A 6,014-nucleotide genomic window follows, 5' to 3' on the forward strand; every position below is an offset into this window, starting at 1 on the left:
AATACTATACACTCAACGAATACTCAAGCCACATGCATTTTAAAGATCAAAACTACTACTAACTGATTTTGAATTCATACATATAGTAATTCCAACAGTAGAATACTTCAGACATTTAAACTAAGTGTTACAATGGCAACCAGTGATCCTAAATTCATTCAGGTACTTAAACCAAAAGCTAAACAACGAAATCTTAACATGAATCTAATCGTGGACTAAACATCATTACTAACCTAGGCAAATTTAAACAAATTCCAACAGGGAAAGGTTCCTCGTCTAAATTAAATTCATGTTGTAACAGTCCAAAATCAAATAACGACAGAAAAAGTTCAACCCAGCTAAAACAAAAATGACAAGTCTAAAGTCCAAATACAATCCCAAGATGTACTTTCAACAGCATGAATAAACATAGTAGATCATATAATGAAACTAATGTATTGCAGAAATCAGAGGTAGATTCTAAATAACATCAGCTGATACTAATGCTTAAGCCTCCACATTCGATTACATGCTTCAAGTTTGAGCATCACATTCAATAAGGTCCAAGAGGTACCTGGAAGTAAACATAAAGCAAAAGATGAGGATTTCAGCAGTAAGCAATAGCTCAACGAATCAACACAGCCACTTTTAGCTTCCTTAAACCATTTTTAAAATCCCAGACAGTTCAGAAATCCTTTGAAACTCTTTAACTATTGCTAACAGTGAAATCAAAGACCAATTCCCAGTAATTTTTGACCCAAAATGATGAAGAATTTTTTTTCAGTGCATGAATGGCTGCCCAAAAAATAAAGGGAAAGAGGTCTTTATATAGGCATGTCTAAGGTATCCCTAGCCTAGCTAACCATGTCCACTTTTTACCCCTTTAATTCTTGGTTATTTTATCCTTTTTAACCCTCTAAAATATCCGAAACCCCCTGTTCTTAACAAACCAGCCCTAGCCTTATCCTCTAGAAGCTTCCCCCAACAGAAAAATATTCCCTCAACCCCCAAATACCCAAAACAGCCCTCGACACCTCTGTATTTAACTTCAGAAAATCAAACCTGAATCAAATTAACCCAAGACCCAACCCAAACCCATGGGCTTGCGTATTAACAGCCCAAACTGAATTTCAGACCATCAAAATAAGCATTGAAGCTCAAATTGTGACCCAGGCTGGCTAAGGCCAAATGAAAAAAAAGGAAGGAGAAGGAAGGAACCGGGTCACAGAAAACACAAGTAATTTAAACCAAAACCACTTAAGCAATTTTTAAGCAATAATTCGAACCCTATAGACTAAACCGGATGAAACTAAACAAATGAGTAAAAAAACGAATAAACGCGAATAAGAAACAAAAAGACTCTAATGCAATTAACCACAATAGATTATTAATATATATTTTTCAAAATGAACTAGGTTAAACAAAAACCCAACTGAAATAGGAAGAGAAGAAATGAACATGCAATCAAAAGGGAAAAGCTTATTGTATTTACCGGAGACGGATGAGTGATTCGATGAAAGGCATCGTTTGACAAAGTTTGCTAGAATCCAGTGAGCTTCGAAATGAATCGAAATCGATGCTAATCGATTATTCTTTAGGGAGAACAATCAATTGGCATAAGTTCGATCCATTATCAGCCAAGAAAACCCCTTAAAACTCTGAAAAGGGAACAAGATTAGGGTTTTCGAATTTTTGGCGCAGATATGGGATTTGGAGAAACGAGTGGGGATTTTAGGGAAATTTGTGTTGGATTAATATTCAAGGGAGTGTGGGGATTGTGGAGGAGGAATTTGGAAGAGATTGGGTGGTTCGCCGCCGGCCGGTGAGGGTTTGGGGATTTGGGGGCGGCTAGGTTCGATTAGGGTTTGGTTAGAGACGGACTGGGGTGGGTTTGAATGGTTTAGAGGGTGGGGTCGGACACTTATATAGCTGGGGAGTAAGGAGTTCCGGTCTGTTGGATCTCCTTGATCCAACGGTTGAGATGGAGAGGTCTCGAAACGGGGTCGTTTTGGGTGGGGGTTGCTGGACCGGGTAGCTGGGCTTGAATTGGAGCGGGTTTGGGGGGAATTGGCCCAGGGATTGTTTGGGTCTAGGGATTTGGGCCTCAATTAAACAACCATTTCTTCTCTAATTCCTTTTTCCCTTTTTTCAATTTTCTCTTTTCCTATTTTAATAAATTAAAACTCCTAAAAATAATTAATTTGGAAAAAACGAAACTGATCAACTACTAAATATTTATGAAAATTAATTACTCCTAAATTAAAAGGAAATTTACAAATTTAAAATTAAAAGGCTAAAAATGCAAAAGTAAGCCAATTTTTGTGATTTTCATTTTTATAGAGCAACTAATTTACTAATTAACCTTAAAATGTAAAAGTAAATCCTAAATGCAAATGCATGGTTTTTTTGACATTTTCATGATTTTAACAAAATTAAACAAGCACATAAATACAAACAATTAGCACAAATTCCACAAAATCCTATAAAATTTCAAATAATGGAAAAAAATTTATTTTCTTGCATTTTATAGGAGTAATTTACATAGCGCAAAAATCACGTGCTCATACTCGGAATTGGAGTCTGTCCATCTGGTTTTTCACGTATCTATATTATGGAAGTGTATTGGCGATCCTACCCGAGTGGTGCCCACGGATAATGTATAGATTACAGAGGACTTGTCATACGAGGAAATTCAGGTTGTTGTCCTAGATCGACAAATCCGCAAGCTACGGAATAAGGAGGTAGCCTCCGTGAAAGTACTTTGGAGAAACAATAATTTGGAAGAAATGACTTGGGAGGCCGAGGAAGACATGAAGTCTAGATATCCTTACTTATTTTCCCCTCCAGAGAAGGGTTCAACTGGGACATCACAACCGTAAGGTACGTGTATGAGTTCTTGCGTTGGTTATTGTCATTGGTCGTATGAGGCCATTGTCGTTATTGATGATTGTGGTCCTATGTGGCGTTAAATTATTGAGTTTCTATAGGAAGAGTGGATAGTAGTGTTGTTACAAAGGCGACCCTGCCAAAGTTATATAGATCCCGGGGAGTTGAACATTCAAGGACAAATGTTTCTAAGAGGGAAGAATGTTACATCTCGCATTTTTGTATGTTAAAAGTTTCGTCTTTAATTAATCGACGTAGACTCGGGAATGAGATTATCTTGAGGTTAACATATTTACGCTATTTATAGCAAGCGATAAGTAAGTGTCATGAAGGATAAATGGTACATGAATTAAAGAAAATGAGTTTCGTTGAAAGTGGCCAATTTGGGATAAAATACGGGTCGAGCGATAATACCTGATAATTATGAACTAGTATCATGCAAGGTACCATATAACCACGGTAGTATAATGTATAAAGTATATTAAAAATGAGTAGTATTTTTAGGTAATTTGAGATAATTTTTAATTATACAGGTAATTGGTTAATTACCGGGTAACAGGACATTACCTAGTTAATTATTAAACTATGAGATAAAGATTAACCCCCCCCCCCCAACCATAAAAAATGTAGCAAAAGGCCACCAACTAAGAGAATGACTCTTGACTCTTAGTCATTCTAAGGACTAAGTGGCTATCTAAGATTTATTTGAATTTGACAAGTAAAGACTTATTACAAGTCTTATCCCATTTTCATTTGGACAAAAGAGAACCAAAGACGTTCATATATCCAAAAGCAAGAAACATACATCATTTCCTAGTTCAAATACTACAAGAACAAAAGCTTAATTCCATCCAATTTTACGGTTCCAAATTCAATTCCAATGAGAATTTGTTATAATCGTAGCAACGTAAAAATTTTGCGATTTTATAGGAGTACGATGCAATCTTCTCCAAGAGTATTATACGGAGATTTCCCTACTCCAGGTATGTTAAGGCTATCCATCCTTTCTTTTTGGCATGATCCACGAAATAAATGAAACGAGCAAATGCACAACTTTCATAAATGACTCTATTCAAAGAAATCCTAGAGGTGTCTGTATTCTTGATTCCCCATGTGAAATTATTATATCTTCTGTTCATAGGTCTCAGAATAATAATCAGTTGAAAAAGTTTATCCGGAAGGAATATCCAGATTATTACATATTTTTCATGCATTTCATTCATTTATACATGTGCATTGACCCATGACTAGATGGCGTTATGATAGCTCCACGGACAAGGATAAAGCTTTAGAAGCACCAAGAAATCCATTCACAAGGTCTCAAGATAAGGAGAAGCAAGACAAGGTTGTTGGGCTTCAATGGGAGATCAAGAAGGCGCTACTGGTGGAAGAAGAGCTCAAGAATTATGGAGAGGATTTAGCTAAATGCTACACTCATTTCATGGTCCAAGTTCAAGTCCAAGAGGAGGTAGATTGGGTTCCAAGCACCAGTCAAGGAGGGCCTAAATTAGGCTCCTAAATCAACTCACAAAGGAGCCAACTTGGCGCCCAAGTCAGTTCAGCGAGGGGCGGCCAAAACATAGGAGAAAAAGTCAAAGTTTCTTATTTTTTTTCCTAGTTTTTTAGGACATATTTGATGCTTTCGTAGGTAGTTAAGGTTTTGTTTTTCTTTTCCTAAGATTATTGGAATTACTTTCCAAGATTGACTTGGTTTTTGTTTTCTAGAGTTTTACCTTTTCCTATGGTAGTTGGACTTATTGTTCAAAGTAGCTTAGGACTTTATTTCCTTATTTTTTAGGTAGAATTTCGTGACCCCCGTCCCTATATAAAGGGGTATCTTCTTTTCTTTTAGATTATTTAGACTATTATCAATAAAAATTGTGTGATTTTTCTTGCACTCTTGGGTGTGGCTACTCTTGGATTTATTCTTCAACCTTCAAGACTCAACTTGAGGTGGTAAGATTAAACTCTTTCGAAATCATAGATCACTTCTAGATATTCAAGAAAGGTGATAAGTTTAGGCTTATTGTTGTTCTTGTTATTCTAAAGGGTCGGGTTTTACAATCTATCTCTTCTTTTTAATTCTCTACCAAAGGCGATAAGTTCTTTGTTAGCTAATTGTTGTTGTTAGGATTCAACTTCAAGAATAGAATTCTTGAATTCAAGATATTCTTTCTTGAATTCAATCTATCTTTAATTTTCCGTTATTTTACTTTTCTTTATTTTCTTTTAGCTTCCGCACGTTTCTTGATTTTCTTGTTTTTCTTTAGTAATTCTTGAATCCCCTATCATGTTATTATCAAGTGGTATTAGAGCATAGTCTAATCAAGATTTAAATTTTGATAATCTTGGGAGGTTCTTGAGCAACAAAAAAAAATCAGCCCAATAAAAAATAAAAAGAAAAGTGTTATTGCTCATTATTATTTTTAGAATTCAAGTATTATTTGGTTTCCAAGCCAAGAAAGAAAACAAGAAGAGGGGATCCTTGTTCTTGAAGATTAAGGAAACATCTTTCCTTATTTTTGTGGGTTTTGGGTTTCCTAAAATTCTTTCCTTTTTTTTCTACTAACCAATTCCTTTTCTTCCTAGGTTTGGTCATTCACTTTTCTTTCTTTTTCTAACTCCATATTCTTATCACTAAGGGTTGTGACTAGTAAGGTTTATTAATAAATCTAAAGATTAACGACCAAGAGTTGCATTGAGTGGAAAAAGTCAAGAGAGGTGAGAACATCAGAGGGAAAAGCCAAATTGAGATATATATATTGCTTTGTTCGAGATGTCTCATACAGGTAGTGATGATGAACAAAGGGTTCTTCAAGAAGCCAAAATCAAAGGAAGGAATGATTTCACCTTGCGAGCTATGCACCAACAATTTGAAAGGTGAAATTTGCAATTCCATGAGATAAGGGACACCATTACTGAGCAAAATATTACAATAGCTGAACTCAGGAGGGGAAATAACGCTAGACCCCAAGCTAGGAGAAATGTACCTGCATTGTAAATCAAGAAAACCTTATCGATGATTTTAATGATGATATTGATTTTGATAGGATAGGAAGAGATAGGAGAGGACAAAGAGGAAGACTAGAAGATGATAATATAAGTAGTATAAAAATGAAGATACCATCTTTCAAGGGAACAAGGGATCC

This window comes from Nicotiana sylvestris, chromosome 12 (genome assembly GCF_000393655.2).
Source record: "Nicotiana sylvestris chromosome 12, ASM39365v2, whole genome shotgun sequence".
NCBI lineage: Eukaryota > Viridiplantae > Streptophyta > Magnoliopsida > Solanales > Solanaceae > Nicotiana > Nicotiana sylvestris.